A 20,066-nucleotide genomic window follows, 5' to 3' on the forward strand; every position below is an offset into this window, starting at 1 on the left:
TCCTTCCTTCCTTCCTTCCTTCCTTCCTTCCTTCCTTCCTTCCTTCCGAATTCCTTCCGAATTCCTTCCGAATTCCTTCCGAATTCCTTCCGAATTCCTTCCTTCCTGCCTTCCTCCCTCCCTCACTTGTGGCTGACAATATAAAAGTTCTTTCTGGGCTCTGCCTCAACACTTTCTAGTGAAGATCTATTTTCTCTGAAATTCCTTTAAACACTATTTATTAGAACACTGCAATCTGGAGCTGGAGTGTGTTAATTCATGTGAGGACAACTTTAAATCACAATTAGACAGTTCTTCCCCCACACTGTATGGCCTGACCAAAGCACACCCCATACAGTCTTACTTCTGAGCCTCTCATGTGGGGTGAGGATGAGGTGGCCTCACTGGATTATGTTCTCTTGTTGGAGCTACTGGAGCAGGGACTCAAAAGCCACAGGGGGAACTTGTTGATACTTTGCTTGGAAAACTAAAGCATGGATGTTTTTGGGAAGCAGAGTAGAGGGAGGAGAGCTGGAGAACATATCTTGGCTGCATGTAGTTTAGTCAAATGCTTTGCCAGATGGTTGGGGTACGTATATAGTAAGCCTCCAATTAATAAGGGGAAATTATTTGGGACTAAAAGTGCAGATTGTAACAACTGACAAAATGCAAAAGTATGCAAAGTTGTTAATTGTACTATAAAAATAGCATAACAACTTGTTTTCTTAGATTTTACTTAGCATTTTAATCAAGAATGGCTAAAATTTTCATGTCCCCTGTGAAGGAGCCAAATGTCAATAGAAAAGTAGTAATTTAGTAATAGATTAATAAATATACTGAGAGTCCTGAGAGTAGTGATGAGTCTTTCCATGCCTACACAGTTATTTCTGTTGTTCTCAACATATTATGTGCTATATCTTAAAATTCTATAGGCTTGTTTTAAATAACTGCTGAAAAGAGTAGCAATTATGAGTTATTTGACTAAAGATGTTGATTTGTACATCCCAGTAGCTGCGTACTCCATAATGCTGTGGTTTTTTACATTTGCCTTCTAGTAACTCTAGATTTTTTTGGAATTTTTTGTTTGTGTTTGTACAACATGATTTATGTGTATTGAAGTTGGTCTATATGTTTAATAATAAATGAATTTTCATAAGGAAATAATTTGCTGTGGGAATGCATTAGTTAAGATATCACTTGGTCAAACTTTGTCTCTCTGCCCAAGTAATCTGAATTGTGTTTTTACCAATATACTGGGAGGACGTACAGGAGGGATAAAAGATACAAGTTGAATCAGTCAGAAGAGAAATGTGAACTAGATTCAAGTTTTCCAAATTATAGCTCTAAGCACTGGGCAAGTAAGCGTAAAGAACTGCCAAGATGCTGCCTCATGCTTTGTGTGAGGTTGGAAGGTTACCAGATGATGACTGCTGGGGCACATGGTGCTCAGTCTTCTTGTGTAACTGTCCTTGGGGGCTGACAGCTTATATAACATGATGACAAGAGTGGGCTGTGGTGTGAGAACTTAACTCTTCACCCTTGCACTATATAAGTTTTTAGCACATTTTCTGTTTCTTTATCACCAGATTGGCTTTTGCCTTCTGACTGTATCACCATATTCTGTATAAGAAGCCATGCCCATCACTGCCCCTTGGCTTCTAATTTGCTCTTGCTGTGCTGCCCATGAAGCTGGCAGGGTTTTAGCTGTGCACGGCTGGTTGAGGACCCTCAACATCCTATAGAGTAGGGCAGATGACTAGAGTTTGGCATCACAGACCTCATCTTTGAAATAATCTTAGAGCCCTCCAAGGACACATATCACCTCAGAAATGAAAGAAAATATGTACATAGATAGGTAATTAGAATACAAGGTCTATGCTATTATGTGCTATTATCTTTTTTTGTCTACTCCCTTCTTGGTAGCACATATTCAAAAAAACTCTCATAAACATGTTAAGAGAGTTAGATGTTGTGAGTTAAGACCCTGTCCAGCTGCCATATGACTGGAATCCAAGGTTTTCCTGGTCCTGGGCTTGAGTGCTCAAAAATTTGACCTTTATATGAAAGACCGCTGAAGGCAGTTGATTTTTTTAATCCTGCATAAATCATGACACTTTAAAATAGGAATTAGTTTTGGTGCCTAAAGCCATTAAAATAGACCCATACAAGAGAAAATGTTTTAGGTACACCTCTTTCCTTGCCATTTGTGCTTGCCTTGTTCAACCATCTCACTGTGATAGCTGCTCCCATCTGGACTGGGGAGTGTTGCTCTCAGTGTAGCTCTGGATCATTTAATATATAAGATTAGGCAAACACTAAAGTTTGTTTGTGACCTTGATCTTAGAAAAGTTTGGACAGAAAAAGATGAAAGATGGAGGCCCAAGAGAAACTTTGCAGCAGGGCTCTGTGTGCACACTCAGCCCCATGCAACACACTCACCCCCCCTACCAGTGAGATGGGGGAGAGAACCAGAAGAGTAAAAGTGAAAAGACTCATGAATTGAGTTAAAGACAGTTTAACAGGGAAGGCAAAAGCCACACACATAAGCAAAGCAAAGCAAGGAATTCATTGATCACTTCCCATGTTCAGGCAGGTGTTCAGTTATCTCTAGGAAAGCATGTATGACTCGGGAAGACAGATGCCATGACCCTGAATGTCCCCCCTTCCTCCTTCTTCCCCCAGCTTTATATGCTGAGCATGACACCATATGGTATGGAATATCCCTTTGGTCAGTTGGGGCCAGCTGTCCTGGCTGTATTCAATCCCAGCTCCTCGTATACCCGCAGCCTCTTGCTGGCAGGGCAGTACGAGAAGCAGAAAAGGCCTCGCTGTGCAAGCACTGCTCAGCAATAGCAAAATATCCCTGTGTTATCAGGCCTGTGTTCAGCAGAAATCCAAAACACAAACCCATATTAACTACTGTGAAAAAATTTAACTCTATCCCAGCCAAAACCAGGACACCTCATTACTACAAATCCCGGGAGATCTCATCAGGTATTTTCTAAAATGCCTGGTGGAGTCAGCTATATAACTTAAACTTTTGAAGGAAAATAGATATTGATAAAATTGATGTCAACTAAAATATCCCTGACAATAGGGGGAAATTACTGCATAGCTGTACCCTGCAGGGCACAGTAACTAGGCCGAGCACTACAGCTTGCCTTGCAGAAGGAACAGCAGTCTGCAGCTGCTGTCAGCAGAGGGATTGACTTTCCCTGCCAGTGGCTCATTGAAATTGATACAGCTCATACTTCACCTCCGAGCTGCACTGTGAATCTCTGAACTCCTGCTAAATAAGCAGACCATAGCTTCAGAGGTAGCAGTTACTAATATGGGGAAACCCACCATTGACTGACTTGTAAAAATAATTTGGGCTGAAAAAAGTAATCCCACTCTGATATCATTTGGGTTATAAATTGTATTTAGCCAAGCATATGGTTATTTTGCTAGATTAGAGATAAGATTTATTTTGAAAATGTGAAGGTTTGTACATGAGGATATTACCAGATCCAAATTCCAAGTCCATTCCTCTTAACAGTACTGCTCATTTGGGGATACACTGTGCTTCCTGTTTCTAAGTCCACAGGAACACAAATTGTGCTGTCAGAAAGTGAAAAGAACCTGTTCTTTGAGCCCAAGTTTATTCTGAGACCCCCCTCACATACTAAACCTTTTATTCTGACACAATATCCATTACAAAAAGTGTGTGTCCTATAGGGACCCAGCAATAAAATAAAAGCCTTGTATTTGTTCCCCCCTCCATTCCATACACTCTCACTCCCAGAATGTCCTGAGACTTGATTTCCTTAAGGATTACTTTTCAAGCTTTCCTCCTCATAGGAAGGCTAATTAAACTCCTTAATTCCTGGAGAGGTTAGTGGAAGCTAAGCAGGGACCCAGAATTGACATATATTCCTCCAAGTGTGGCCTCACCAGTGCTGAGTATGGGAAAGATCACTGCCCTACCTAACGGCAGCATTCCTCCATCCTAGTTCAGGATAACAGTAGTCACCCTTGTGGCATGGACACGTTGCTGGCTCGTGATGAACCTCATGCCCACCAGGACACTGAGGTCCTTCTATCCAAAAGTGCTTCCCACCTGGGTGGCCCCAGCAGGTACAGATGCTTCTTGTTACAGAATCACAGAATGTTCTGAGTTGGAAGGGATCATTGAGCCCAGCTCTTAAGTGAATGGCCCATACAGGCAGTGAACCCACAACCTTGGTGTTATTAGCACCATGCTCTCACCAGCTGAGCTAATCTCAAGGGCCTGGTGCCTGGGGTTGTTCTTCCCATGGTACAGGACTTTGCAATTTTCTTTTTTGAGCTTCATGAGGTTCCTGTCATAAGAAACATTGAAATAAAATAAATTTCTTATAAATAAGAAACAATTTAGATAACAAAATATTACAGTTGAAGGATGTTTTTGTATTTCTGTCTTGCTTGAACAGAGCACCTGTGCCTAAGTCATTCCTGATAGACATTTATCTTGGTTTTAATAAGCTCCAGTAATGAAAACTTGGCAATTTCTCCCAGGCACTTCTTCACCCAGGGAAGGTTTTTCCTGATGTCTACCCTGAAATTTTCCTTGCTCTTATCATTTCTTTTCCTTCATGATGGTTTTTGAAAATCATCAGGTTGCCCCTCTCCCCTACCAGTCTTCCGTTTACTAAACAACCCCACTTTATTACATATTTTTGATTTTGGATCTTTGATTATTCTCGTTGTTACACTCTCCAATTTTTTTGTATCCCTCTTAAATGTGATGACCAGCTGTAAAACCAGATTTGTGGCCTCAGTTGTGGTCTGGGCTTTTGGTGATGATGGCTCCTACTGAAATTTCACACCCCAGCCCCCTCCCCCTCCAAAACAAACCCACAAAGGAAACTGAAATATCTTGACCTGAACAGCCACGCAAAAGACTCTGTGCTTACCAACTTCATTTAACTTTAAAACTAGCACTGCAAAAGACAGGGACCTGGGCTTTGATTTAGAATAGAAAATTTCAAGTTTTCTTCCTACATCTCTGAAATATGCCTCAGTTGTGGTGGTGCATCCCTCCTCCTTTCCAGGCTGCTCTGTGACCTTAGGAATTCTCATTAGGCCTCGGTCTTGATTAATGACTCTTGGGCAGTTAAGCTCCCCCTGAGCCTATCAGAAACACTGTCTGTTCCCAGAACTTCTGTTGCCTTAGAAACTTCTGTTTTGTAACAGATAGCCTTGGAACATGATTTTGTCTGAATCATAGCCCAAGTGGAACAGTATTAGTGTTACTGAGGAAAGTTCAGTAATTACCATCTTGGATAGTAATTGCAGCCAGGACGGAGATTGACAGATAATTACAGCCAAACCTTTTGTCACCCTATAAACTGCAGTCCTGAGTGAGGCCCTTTGAGTTTCCCTAGGCTGCAGCATCTCCCTCTGAGTGGGATGCTTCTCAGAGCTTGCCAACTCTCAAGTTCAAGATGATTGGGGAATCATTGCTGAAAGCTGATGATGGAGCCTTGTTAACAGAGCCTGGACTAGTAATACCCATCCCCAACTCTTTTATTATTTGAGGTATTTCACCAAACTTGAGGAGAATTTTTAACAGGTACCTTTGTACATAATTGTTGTGTGTGTGTGTATGAATGGAGGTAAATACCTTATAGCAAGTTTAGTGTGAATGTTGCCATCTCCAATTTGTAGTTAAGCTACTGCTGTGATTATTGTAAATCCTATTGAATCATTCATTGTTAGTGAATTACTAAGGGTTGATAAACCCTTTATAGATAAGCTGTTGACCAAGTCTGAGGTGAAGTTTGGACTCAACCACACCTAGGCTCCATCAGGAGTGTAGAAAGTAAGGGGTCAACTCTGAGCCTTGTGTCTCAGTGGGAGGATCTCCCTTACCCTCTTGCCCTTTTGTGACCCTGGTCTCCATGTAAATTGATCCTAATAAAATTTTCCTTTGTGTACTTCATTTATATAGTAAGTATAGAGTGAAACTTGCCACCAAGTTTTAAGTCATGCTTTTACAAATTTATATTACACTTGATTTTGCTAATACCTTTGATAGTATTCTTTAAGTGACCTAAACCACTCATTCACATCAGCTAACTGTGATTTCAAGCTGGGTCTATGTAATGCCATTTCTTTGCAGTCCACTGCAGGGAACTTTGTAAGTACACTGCCTAACAGCAGAGGTGGGCATCCATTTAAAATTTGCTCATTTTGACTACCTCTGTACTCAGCAGAAAGAGGGAGGACTCCTGGAGGGTGATTCATCTTGGGATAGTGTAAGTATCAAAAATACACTGGCAATCTTTTGCTCTCTGAGACCATTCTCCCTCTGCAGTAAACAATGAGGCAGCCAAGTAAATTAGCTTAAATTAGACTTGGCCTTTAGGTGGTTAAATTGGCTGAGTGAACGTAATTAGCAACAACATTCTGTTGTGGAACTTCTCGTTACTAATGCAAAAAAAAAAATTCATGCAAAAGGTGACCTCATGAAATATTATCCTGCTGACTGCTTTGTCAGTATAACTGAACAAAAATGCTTGTTAAAACAAAATAGACATGGCTGTGGGCTATCTACTCAATAAACTGTACACACACGTTGCAGCTGGTGACCTGTGGTGAATCTGCTGAAAATGCCAAGGGTCAAATTGCTGCAGTACAAGCAAACTGAGTGGTAGGAATTGGCTGAGTTTACAGAGATTAAAACAGCACATTGAAAAATATTTGCCTCAATCAGGTATCTGCAACACAGACTCATAAAGGTGCAATTTCTCCCAGTTTACATAGTCATCACCAGTGTTTTATACAACACATAATCCATGGATTTGATTGTTCAGTAAGGACTGAGTTTAAGAGTCCAGCAGGTTTCAGCAATAAGTGCACATCAGTTGTTATGGTCCCTATTTTGAGTTGGATTGTTTGGACATGTTGTCCATACCCCATGATCTACACAAGCATGACAAGCCCAACTTACAGGTATTAAGTGAATGCTTATTGACTCACAAGTCAGCTTGGATTTAATGACTTCTGAGGTAAAGGATATACTCACTGCTCCAGATATGGCACCCAGGGTTGTTGCTGCCCAGCCAGGCATCAGTCACGATGGGGAGGGCAGGCTGTCCCACGGCTCCCTGCAGTGGATGCCCAGGGCTGCTGAGCTGCCACCTGCCACCAGCTCCACTGACATTCATGGCACTGATGACATGACCAAGAAGCTCCTGAATAGTCCCTGGGCCAAGGAGCCTTCCTCTCTGTTTCAATTCAGGATTATATACCTTCCTGTGCCAATGTTTTCCCTCTTGAGTCCTTGAGCTGCTAATAATCCTGGCACACCATACCTAGAATATTTATTTTCCTTTTTTCTCTGGGGACTCAGCTCATTTTCTGCAGTCTGAGCAGAGGCTGTGCAGCCATGGTCTCAGAGGATCCTTAGTGTACAGACTGCTAAAGCCCTGGAGATGAGGGAAGTAGGCAGCAGAGTACAGAAAGAAAGAGACAGGCTTCACTGAACAGGATATACATTATTGAGGTGACAGGAGTGAATTTGGAAAGGGCATCAGATGTCATTTTTTCAGGGCATGAACCAGCTAAACAGTAAATTTGGGAAGAAACTGTCCTTATCCATCAGTTCTTCCATGACTGCTTACCTCGTGGTTTCTGTGGAAATTTCCTTTGCATCATCTGGAACCAATCACTGTCAAAACCAGATCACATTAAGTAGGTGCTTGGGCTGCTCTTGTATTTGCAGCTCCTGCACTTTGTGCAGATGAAGATATCTGTGTGAAAAGAAAACCCACCTGTGCTCTGCATTGCCCTGATGTTAGTGAACAGACAGGGGTAGAAAGTGATTGTAAAAGACGGATCAATGGCTACTAATCTTTTTTGTCAAGTTGTTCAGTATTTCATTTTTCAACACTACAGATGGAAAACAACCCACTTTTTCTTCATTTGTAGAATGAAATACCTGTTCCCATATTTATGTCACATACTTATATAACTGATGTCCTTGGTGATGATGGCAATGAGAGAATATTGGCACTTTAATCCAATGTCCTAGTTATGGGGTAGTGCATGGTGGTCCTCTTGCTTGCTTTAGATTTATTTCAGTGCCAAGGCTCTTTGTCTCATGACTGGTTATCAGTCTCCTTAGCATTGGTAGGAGTTATTTATTGTATTTTATATTTATTATGTTGACTTTGCCTTTAGAGCTTGTCTCTCTTGCATTTGAAAAATAGACAAAACTGATTTCTCTCCTAAAACATCACATAGCTCAAACTTTTTTTGAAAGAAAAATGTCAAGAGGACATGTTTTTGTTACTTAGAAAAAGGACTCAGTCATTAAATGCTTTCCTTCATGTGTGAATTTGTAGTACTTAAAGCTGCCTTCAAGGTAGAATAATTACAGTGATGCAAAAATGTTGCCTATGAAAGCCAACTGACTGGATCAAGTTAACCTTGACTCACATCCAGGGAGCCCCCTTATTTCTCATTTAGAGAATTTCAGAACCATTTGATCCTCTTTATTTTTATGTGACTTCTCACTTTCCTCTTTGCCTCCCTACAATCAGAAGATATTATTTATTATTTTTATATTCATATAAGAGTAATGAAGGAAATGCCTTCATGAAAATCGGGAAAGACTTTTCCTATGAAACCTGGAAAATTCTAGGCTAACATACACAGGTGGTGCTAAGGACTAAAATTCCTGTGTACTTTTCTACTTTCTTGAGCACTGCCTTCAGAGCAGCAGCATCTGCACTATTCTGAGATAGCTGGGACATCTGGATATCTTGGATGAAACTCCTAAAGAGTTGCAGACAGGCAAATTAAGGAAATAAAAGAGGATAAACTGTTCAGAAGCTCTATACAACTGAATTCTGATAGTCATAATTCTTAAGGACCTTACAATAAACTACCTTCTTCTCTAAGATATAAGAGAACTGAGAAAGAAATATCATGACAAAAAGTCTTATTTTTTATCAGAAACAATGTGCTGTAATTTGCAAGATAGGCACCATATTAGCTTACCAGCATTGTCCCCATTCCATGTGACATTTTGTGGTGAAGACAGGGACCCACTATTTGAGTGGCAAATGCTGTCCATGTGGTTGATCTCTGCTGGCTGCCTTTGCAGGCTGTTGCAAATACAACAGCAGCGGCAGAATTTTCTGTTTGAATGGGCAGCTGGTAATGGTAAATTTCAATTAGTATCTATAGATAAACATCTTGGAGATGGTAAACATTCAACATGCCTTAAAACTGACAGTTGAAGTAGAAGAAAGAGACCTAGATGTATGTTCACCCAGGGGCAAGACTGAAATGATCTGTCACTTTTGATAGCCACCACTTAACTACGCAGCGTGCAGGCTATGCTCACACGTACTGGGATCTTCAGGCAGTGAGGAAGATAAGGAGGACCTAGGAGACACAAATGGGGAAGAAGGTGAGGCTGTGTGTGAAATGGAGCAGAGGTGTGTGAACTGTAGGCAAGCTAGGGGAAAGAAAAAATGGTGATCCATAAAAAACCTGAATATAGAATGGATGCCGTACTTCTAATGGTATAGAGAGTTTAGGAATTATTCCAAGTCCCAGATACTTCAGGGAGATCTTTTTTATCCAGTGACCTGTTCCTGCAGACTGAGTGGGTCACTCTGTATTCCCATCTGGAACAAAGCTACTCAGAAATCCAATCCTCTACACCCCAGACACTGCTAGCTTAATAGCTACACAGAGCTGAAATGAATAGTTTTGAAACATCTGTGTGGAGTAATGGGGACAGAGAGGAACGGGTAACATGACTTGTTATTTTTTCTCCTCTGTTTTTAGTTTATTTAAATTCTCAAGTCAATCTGAAACCCCAGAAATAGTGTTATAAACACCTGTAACAAATACAAGACACACTATTTTGTCAGGTTTACTCTCCTGAAATTTTGGGTTACTTAGTTACAATTATAATTGCAAGGAATAAGCCAAAAACAGATAAGAAACTGGTCAACCACACCAGATTTTAATATGAGCTGAAACTGTTTTAGATACTGTACTGCTGGCAAAATTTCAGCCTGAATGTGAGTGTTGCCTGAAAATGTTCTTTCAGCTGACTGTCAAAGGCTTTTGCTGTTTGAAATGAGAATCTCGGTGTCTGATAGATTTTTTTTTTTCAGAAATTTCAGTCCTGACTTTTTTTGTGGCTCCTGTTGTACTGTTGTTTTCATCCTGGCCTATGTGTCTGTAGTCCAAAATTGTAATAGCTTGTCTGTACTATTTCTTTTGCTTTAAATGTTCATTTTCATGAATCTTATGTAAAAAAAATGAAAAATGCTTAATTATATTTCAAAACTTTCAGGAATTATTAAAGTGTAAAGAAATTAAAATATGTAAATGATTTACAATTGGGTCCTTTCTTTCAGTCTTGGCAACAAGATTAGGTGACAAATATCCCCTGTAACACTGAGGTTCATACTTTAATCTGTGAAGAACTTATAAGTAACTCATTATTAGTATGGCAAAAAAAGATAAAAATTACGATAAAAATTATTTTTAAGACGTTAATTTTATAAAATCTGCTTTAAATTCACTATTTAGTTTGGCAGTATTCTGTAAGGACATTTAAATGCCATTTGCCTCAAAATTATGCATTGTTTAAAGGTTAGAACATCAGTGTTTCGGATGTTGGTGAAGCAAGCCTCATAATACAGTCTGGCAATTAAAATATCACCAACCAGGAACAGTTTTGTGCTTCTTAAGCTTCAACCACTGTAAATGCATGCAATAAGAAATAACAAAGCTTTGCCTCCCAGGGTCAGGATGCAGGTTTTTTTGCAATATTAGTCACAGAACTGATGGCCTATCAAAATATTTTTGGTGCATTTTGAGCTGTTGATGCCACACCGTCTTTCAGACATGCTGGTTTGTGCGTGTATAATTAATTGCTTCTCCAAGAGCGTGGCTCTTGTATGCCACTGCAATACTAGCAACAACAAGAAGGAAGAAAGATAATTTGCTGCCTTTATACAAATGTTCTCAGCCAAAAATGTATCCAGCATATATAAAGTCTATTCCTTTACTTTTTTGTAAAAAAGCCAGTTTCAGATAGTTGAAGAAATCTGAGTAAGTCAGCTCTAGTCAGGCTTGAGTAGTAAGCACAGCTGGACTCCAGACACTGACTCACTCTCCAATTACCACTACCCAGATTTTTTTCCAACAGGATCTTTTCTGCCAATAAATCTTCCAGCTTCCCATAATGTACTGTTAGGCTGAGATCATGTCAATGTAGACAGAAAAACTAAATCTATGTTCACATTCATAAGGAGGAAAATAAGGCAAGAAATTTGGAACTAACTAGCACCAATAAAAGCAAAAGAACAACTGAAAAACATACAGACAACTTTGGAACTTCTTTGTACAGATCACTGTGGAAATATTCTGCCTCTGTGTTTACTGGGCCTGCCTACTGTAAGTCTTCTGTTGCAAGCAGGAGAGGAAAGCAATTTATACTTAAGAAAGACTACTTAAAAGCAACAAGACAATAAAATTTTACTTTGTAACATGTTACAGCCTGACTGCAGGAAAAAAACCCTTACATTTTGGTAAATATAAGGAAAATAAATAGGGGTCTCTACCAACCCCAGTCTTGCTATCGTATGTGGATAAATAATTACTGATCTGAAGGGCTGTTTGCAATGTCTTGCTGCAAATTTCAGATATATGTTCGATGTTCTTGTGACCACAGCACAAGAACTTTACTAAGTTTTGGCACAACCAGATCTTCCTTTTACTTCAAGTTTTTCTCCAGAAAATCTGGATTGGAGTTTAACTGAAAGATCCCAAGATCCACTCTTTCCTGAACCAGATATTTTAGACCAATTTTAATTGTACGGGTCCATACAGTGGATGAATTCTATGACCTGTTATATATAGGAAATTTAAATATATTTCCTTCTGGCTATAAAGCCTAATTAAAAAAAAAAAAAACAAAGCAGAAAAATTAAATCATAGACCATATTCTATTTTTTCTAATTGTGTGGTCAGTCTCTTTCTGTAGACCACAAGTAAGCACCTTACAGTCAATCTGTCATCATTAGAGCACAACTTAAAATAGACACTGATGGAAAATGATCTGTCAATCACAAAAACAACATAGAAATTGTACTGTTGAATTTCCAGAGCTATCTCATTTTGAAGTAGTTTTTACAGATATCCAAAGATACTAGCCAACTGTCTTCTCAGTCCTAAGCAGCATGGAAAAGAAAATCTCAAAGTAAAACTGTGGCTGACAAACAGGCTAGTAGAGAGTCCCAACAACCAAACCAAATTGATATAAAAATTTGGTTGGTCTAGCAAAATCTCAGCCAGACATTTTTTTCAGTTTGTTTGAAGATCAAAAATATCAGGAAGAATGAGTTCCTGGTCTTTTCTTTGGCTGCTAGTGAAAACTCATCAATATTCAGACTATTACCCTTGAACTTCGAAGAGTCTGTCATAGCAACCTTAAAAAAAGAAGTTAGTGAATCCAACTTCAGTTTACTGAGGGAGACAGAAACCTTATGAGGGAATGCATATATTTTTACACCAAACTCAGGAAAATGCTCAATAAAAATCACTGAAGTAAAACATTATGAAGAAGGATAAATGCAATGAGAAATTAGGCTAGTCTTTTGCCTCCAACACCAATAATTTGTAAGAGAAAATGTATTTTTAATTATCTAAAATGTCATTACCCTCTCTCTGCTTTTTACACATAACATAATTGAATGTTCAGAAAAGCCCTTTTTTGTCTGATGAGTTCCTTTGAATTTCAGTACTGTCAGGAGACAGCGTCGGGAAGGTGTCGCTGTTGCCTACTTAGCATATGCCTACATTTGGAGGGGCAGAAGGCTGGGAGATGGGAGGTCTTCTTCTCCTCCTCAGACACTGTAAACTCCTTGGATAGCTAGGCTGAGGTGGAGCCATAGTGAAGAACAGGGTCTAGATCACTTCATCTGCAGCTGCTGAAGGTGAGTGCCTGGAGATGCAGAATCAGCTGGTTAGTAAGTGTGATGCTGATGAAAAGAAGTGTGGGAAGAAATAGGACTGGCTGTGGGGCCGTGAGGGAGGGCAAGAAGTGGACTGTGGTGGTGTGATCCAGGACACCAGGCTGCTGGCATTACTACTCTCACTCTGACTACTGTATTACTGCTGCCTGCAAGTGAGGGATGCCTGCACATGCTTGGAACTGGGCGGTCTGGGCAGGCAGTAACCCAAGTGCTGCCTATGCAGAAGACAAAGCAGGAGAAGGAAATATGGGGAGACACACACACACACACACACACACGCACACACATATGGATGGGACCAGAGTGGAAATGAGCTTCATGAGTTCCTGGGGCCCAGAAACTGTCAGAGTGGACTGAGTTGTGCTAAGTGAACTGGAATGGGCAGATGGGGTGACTTAGGAGCTAAGGATGGCAGTGTAACCAGCATACTTCTGAGGACACCTGTGTCTGTCTCTCTCTTTTTGAGACTGCCTGCTCTGTACTCCCCTCCTACAGCTTGGGCTTTCTCAGTGCCCTGTGTAGAGTTTGTAGGCTGCCATGGGTATACAAAGCAAAAACCAAGATACCCAGAGGCCTGTTGATAAATTAACACTCTTGTCTGTTCCCTGAGAGTATCATCTGTTCACTTCTGCAGGGTGATGAGATTAGATGGCGTTGGATGAGAAGGTGCAACACCACACATACTCAAGATGCAGTATACAATTTCATAGCTGCCATAATTTTTACTCATATTTAACTGTATACAGTTCATTGAGAAGGCAAAACTGCAGGCACTTAAGTATGTAATACCATCCAGGTACCCATGTAAGTTACAGGTCCCTAAAAATTAAATATGTATAAAGATAACGTAGCCACTGTTGAAAGCATTTGTAACACTATATGCTATCTGCTACTATATACTATCTGCTACTCCATGCATCAATACCACCTAAAATACAAAGTATACCAGCTGGATTCATTTAGATAGATTGTGATCCACCGTTGCTGTTTAGCTGTTACCAGATTTGTTATAAAAATATCAAGTCTTCAATATATCTAATAGAATTGTGGTTTTTAAAGCAATATGTTGCTAATAGCTGTGCAACTGATAAACTTGGTTTTCTAATTGGAAGTATAAACATATTAAACCCTTGTACTTAGTGTGGCTAAACTGTAGGCAGTTTTAATGGTTATTCAAAAGTTATTAGGATGAGTCTCAGCTTCTGCAAACGTGCCATGTAGTTTTCAAAATAACAATGTGTGTACCAGATTTCTGCATATTCATGTAGGTGAGCTGAAGAAAGACTGCCAAGATACTGGTGCCAATAGTTATGCTAGCTCTGTAGTCTGAAAATAAATCAACAGTTTTACCAGCAAGCCCTGAATTTTAAGGAGCATTACAGTAGGAATTGATTTCCACAGTGCTGGTGGATGGGGTTGGGGTTTTATATTCTGAGGCTATATTCTGCTTCTGGTGAAACCAGTGCAGTTTTAGACAATACTTAATGGGGAGAGGAGCCTTAACTGGAACTTTTCCTAGTCAGTTTTACTTCTTTAGCTCAAGTTCCACAAAGTTCCAGCCAAAGGAAATTACAGAGCATGACAAAAGTAACACAAAGGCAAAATAATATGAACTAAGACAAAGTAATATATTTAGTTTACAGTAGGAAGGTGGCTCAAGAATTGGCTGGTATGTTTATTAATCATCTTCATCTCATATGTCTTGCTTAGGCGACTTTCAATTAATTGGAATTTTGCTTACATAAGTAATGTAAGTTATCTCTAACTCCTTATGCTGGAATCTATTCCTAATGGGGAAGAGGACCTCGTATTATATGCAAGGGAGACTTCTTTCCCCTAATTTGCAAAAATATTTAAGTTTCCACTCCTGAACATCACTCATATTTGAAAAAAGACCACAAACCCTAAACCCACAGAACAAGCAAGTAAAAAAGCCAAACAAATTTGAGGGAAAACAAATCAGCTATGTAGGCACCTAAATTTAGGCAGTCTAGATGTCCTTTCGGAGGCCTGCAGGATACCTACCTCTTTCCAAGTATTCTCTGGAACACTATTCCCTTTAAAAGAAGAGCTTAAAAGGTAGGTGCAGGTTTAGTGGCTAGATTAGGCAGACTAAATCCCACCCCAATGTTTATTTTGGGGGGTTTCACTTGCAATGATGGAAGTGCTCTGAGTAAGCCTAACATGAAGATTTCTTAGCAATTGGAATGAGGCTGGTTACTTACAGTTAGGTTGGAATTTTGCAGACTGTTTTACAAAGTGGCTGAGTATTTGAACACTAAGTATGTGTCAGGACTGAACAGGACATTTTTTCATCATCAAGTCATGGGCTTAAACCAGGAAGTCTTCCTGGCCAAGTCTCTATTATAAAATACCCCTAATCAAACAACAAAAAGGCTGAACAAAATCCTTCAACTGAAGTGGGTTTCTTTTAAGTGAGGCAGAATAATATTTAAAACTTTTCAGACAATAAGAGATTTTCCTTGTAAAAATATTTTAAACTTTGTTTTTTTGTATTATTCTGAATCCTGACAAATAATTCTTTACCTGATTAAAAAAAAGTTAAAAATCCTAATTACATAGCTATGTCTAGTTCTTATGTTGGATAGCAATACTTTTGGGGTTAATGAAATGTTTCAATTACCTACAGATTACTTGATATGAAAACATCCTATTCTTCACTGCTATACAGGTAGAAATTTGATTATTCTCAGGAGAGTATTAGAAATGCAGTAAATCCTAAATGTTATATGTCACAAAAGCATTTTCTTCTTGTAAATTAGTTTAGTGGTAATAAAAATCCAAGAAAAGAAAACATCAGTATCCCTTCAAATAGACAGACCTTGAAAAACTTCTATGTGTGTTTCAGAAGCTCACAATTTAATTATGATAAAGATAGACATACTAGAAAGAAGAAGAAGGAGATCCTTATGCAGCAGATTAAGTCTAGAAATGAATTCTAATTTCTTGGTCGTGATTCTGGATATTTCAAACCTTCCCGTCTGTTTGGAGACAATGGAGTGGTGGCTGAGCTCAAGCTGTATTTATGCTGACTGGCCAGCATGTTTCTGTTAATTGTCTTGTTGCTGCTGCTCCACACACAAAAAAGATCGAGTTCTGTTTTTCTTTTCCATGGTAGAAATATGAATCTGCCTCTCTTTTCTTTACTCAGATCTAATTTCTCAGATATATGAGTGCATCTTATCTTTGATACTTCAACCCCTCTCTTTAACATTGATTCAATGCTCAAAAGTTACCAGAGGAAGATTAACAAGAGAAAACAAAAAGTCAACTCCTCCTCTCCCCCAAGCCCCAGCATGGCAAACAAAATTATTTCAAGTACATGGAGCATCTTATAAGGAAATACAAAGATAACATCCTTTTGAAAAAAGCCTAGTGCAGGGACAGCGCAGATTTTGCCTCTATATGTACCCTGAAAAATTATATTATATATAAAATGATATATATATATATTATATAAAATTAAGGAATCAAAAATATTATATATAACAGAAGAAAAATGCAATGAAAGTATTTGCTACAGCAGCCTAAACATACTGAAGAAGACGCATGCAGCGAGAGGCAGAGGTGAATGACAGACCTGCCTGTCAGGATAAATTTAAGGAGATTGTAAAGATGTATCTAGATTTTCTCTGCCTCTGCACTAGAGTCTTGGACAGAGGATTTGGGGAATAAATCTAGGATTTGTGAGGCATATGTAAGTGGAGCCAGAGAGATTCAGAGTGTCCCAAGGGATGTGACTATGTAACTCTCCACTTAAATAAATTAATGCTGAGAGCATATTCCAGCTAAAGCAGCCCTCTGAACTTTCTTCACTGCATGATTCATGCTTTACTCACTTCAGAACCCGAGGAATTTAAAGGCCAGCTCAGAACATTTACCCTGCTATTTATAGTAAGTACAGAGGTATCTGTGCATTGTGGTCAGAACTGAAATCCAGGTGTAACCTGGGTGTCAAACATTTAAAGAAGTAATAAAAAAAATGGAGAACTGTGAAACAGAAAAAATAAATAGGAATTGGGCTAGGAATTACACAAAGATATTACAAGAAAAGATTTCTGAAAAAGTCAGATCAGTAAAGGAATAGAGTTAGACAAGGGGAAAATATGTAAATAAATATTTCGAACAAACAAAAGTTAAAAAATTATTCAAGAAGAACATTTTAAGAGGTGAAAACACTAAAACTCCAAGATATTAATACAATATATTTGAAGACAGAATTATATGATAAGTCAATCAGGCTGATGATACATGCAGTAAGTAAGATTGTCAGTTAACAATAAGAGCTGAAAAGGGAGCCCAAAGCAGAGAAGGGGCATTTTGTGCTAATCATTGCCATCCATACAGATCCAAACATCCCAGACATGAGGGATGAAAGGGGTTTGAAAGAGAGACTACATATAAGCATCACCACATTTACCCTTTTATTAGCAGATGTAGTTAAACAAATAGAGAACAACTGGGCTCTGGCAGATTAGCGTTAGGCACTCTGCTAGTTAATATAACAAAAGTGGGAGTAACAACTCTGCAATGATACATATTTAGTGCAAACAAGGATTTTGTGTGTGTGTGTTGTGTATCTGTGTTGACACAGGCAGGCAGCTGGAACAAGCACAAAACCACAGTTAAAATGCAGAGGGTAAATTTATTGCCTTACCTCGCTAACTGGAAGATCCCAAGGCAACACCCTGGCAGAGACACACAAGCAGAAAGGCAAGCACTGTTAGGCTCAGTCCATCTGAGTGGAAAGGCAGGCCTGCTGCTTGCACCTATTTATCAAGGGTCCGTGCATTTGTAGTTTACCAACATGCTGTGATCTCCTCTGGGGTTTTTTTATGATCTCTGAGCCCTCTCTCCCAAAACCAAGGAGCTGAAGCATGTCCATGAGAGTGCCTCCAAGTCTCTCAAAACACCGTTATCTGTTCACAGAAATGCTTCTCAAAACAGAGTATAAACAGCCATAAGGGCTCCCCACACTTTTATTCTCCGCACCCTGACATTCCCAGATGCAAGGTCACTTGAGTGAATCTACCATCCTCCTCCTCCTCCTTGCCCTTCTTCCACTTTTAACCCTTTCCTCCCAAAAGTGCATAAATTAAGTAGCAGAACAGTTTGGGGTGTGCTGAATTTGACTGTTTGCATGGCATGATGGGGACAGTTGACAGCTGAGCATATGGATGTTGTTGTAAAACATTTGTGAGGTGGGTTGTTACAACATCAATTATTCTCTTAAAAAGTGCTTAAAAAATCAGCCCCCAGTGGTAGTGTTACTGTGGGAGTAGTGAAAATATATTTAGAAAAAAGTAAGCAAAATATAGTGAGAAATATTACCATCTGTAGGTTTCAACAGATGCATCAGGAAGAAAGTTTGAGTTTTGAATTTTGGGGGGGTTTCACTTGTCTATTTTCTTTTCCCAAGAAAATTATTTTTGTGTGAAAGGGTAAGGTCTTGCATCGTAAGTTTTATTTAAGTCTAGTAATACACTAATTAAGTCTAGTAACAGAGATGTTAATTTTGATTCTTAATTTCTGCTGAATTATTTTTATGTATCACTTTTTGCAATGCTGTTACTGTCACGAGTAAACTGAATTTTAAAAAACCAAACAAACAGGGTAGATCTTCACCTAACTACAGACAATCTGGGGTTTAGTATTCAGCAAGAAAGGAAAAAAACCCTAGGAGTAAAACAAACAAAAGAAAACAGATGTATACATAGCTGCTGACCTGTCAAAAATCAGCAGGACGTGGCTCAGTGGAATTAGTGGCGGACAGCAAACTGCACACCATGGTTTCCAAAGGTGTGGTGCTGCTTGTGTGCCAAAACCTAAAACATGAGTAGAAATTAAAATGAAAAGTAACTCTGGTGTCTGCTGTGCTCCTCAGCATTGTCACACTTCTCCCCCTCTGGTCCAGGCTGGATACAGCACTCCAAGCAAATGTGGGAACTCTGATGGAAGTCCTTGACCTGCCCTGGACAGTGCATTGCCAGTCTCTGTAAGATCTCAAGAGTGTTAACACACCGGTCAAAGGCAAAAACTCCGCCTTCTTGCAAATATTAGGAGGATTTTGGCGGAGGCACTCCTTACTCCTAAGCAGCTCATGCTGCAGCCAGGTGGTGAACGGAAGAAATTGTGTGGGATGAGCAGTGGGTATTTGAAAAAAACGTTGCTTCGGGTTAAAGTTTTTTTAGTATATATAAAAAGATATGAACTTGATTTCGGTTAAATATTACAAAAATATGAATGCATAAAAATATATCAATAGCATGCTTTCCCCTGGAAAATTACAGAGATGTCCTGGAGAATGAAACTTGACTTTCTATCCTGCTAAAACGTTCAGGTATTGCAGTGGCAGAGGTTTGGCTCAGGCCAAAGAGGAGATGCCATAGTTTGAGAATTAGCACGAGCATAGGATTATGCACTGTAGGCAGTTTGGATGTGGCCACCTTGTGTTTGAAGGTGGAGTGGATTATCCCGCCTCAGGTGAGCTCAGCACCACGTTTAATCTGCTAGTACAGAGGCAGGCTGCAGCTCCAGGCCGGCTTCCAGGGCAGTGTTTGTTAAAGCTGCGGTCAGATCTCTCGGGAATGTCCCAGGTGTTGCCCACAAACACGGGACTAGTGCGTGTCCTGATCCATAATCCTTTTGTTGCTCTTAAGAACTTGCCAGCCTAAACTACTGATTTTCCTCACTTTTGTTGGCAGAAACTGTATGCCAGTTCTGATTTCCCAGACCTTTACGGTCCGAACTTCTTGCAAGATCGTTAACCAACTTCTTGGGTAGGGGAAAATTAGCAAGTAAGTGGCATTTTGTGGCAGGGGCATAAAACAACATAACCTCAGATGCAGCAAAATGGCCAACACAGCGGCAAAAATAGCAAGTCCTGCAGTTCTCTTGGAAAAATGACAAAATTATAAAACTGTAAAACAGTGTAGAACATGACGGTGCCGAAAGCGCCCGTGCCAGGTGTGGACACCTGCCAGCACCTCCCGGCCCGCGCCGGGGCCGCCATGCCGGGTGTGGGCACTGCCAGCA

General features: G+C 39.7%; 1 protein-coding gene across 1 annotated transcript in view; it reads left to right on the forward strand.

The window, feature by feature from the left end:
- Positions 1 to 12,832: 12,832 nt before the first annotated feature.
- PRIM2 (DNA primase subunit 2) overlaps positions 12,833 to 20,066 on the forward strand; it is a 103,760-nt gene continuing 96,526 nt past the window's right edge. Inside the window, exons 1-2 of the mRNA XM_042016956.1 lie at positions 12,833 to 12,971; positions 18,946 to 20,066. The exon at positions 18,946 to 20,066 is cut by the window's right edge and continues 421 nt beyond it. The gene's annotated coding sequence lies outside the window, so the exon portion shown is untranslated. The remainder of the gene's footprint in view (positions 12,972 to 18,945) is intronic.

This window comes from Corvus kubaryi, unplaced genomic scaffold (assembly GCF_017639235.1).
Source record: "Corvus kubaryi isolate FWS band 111438036 unplaced genomic scaffold, C.kubaryi_AGA036_p1.0 split3-73, whole genome shotgun sequence".
In the NCBI taxonomy this organism is placed as follows: domain Eukaryota; kingdom Metazoa; phylum Chordata; class Aves; order Passeriformes; family Corvidae; genus Corvus; species Corvus kubaryi.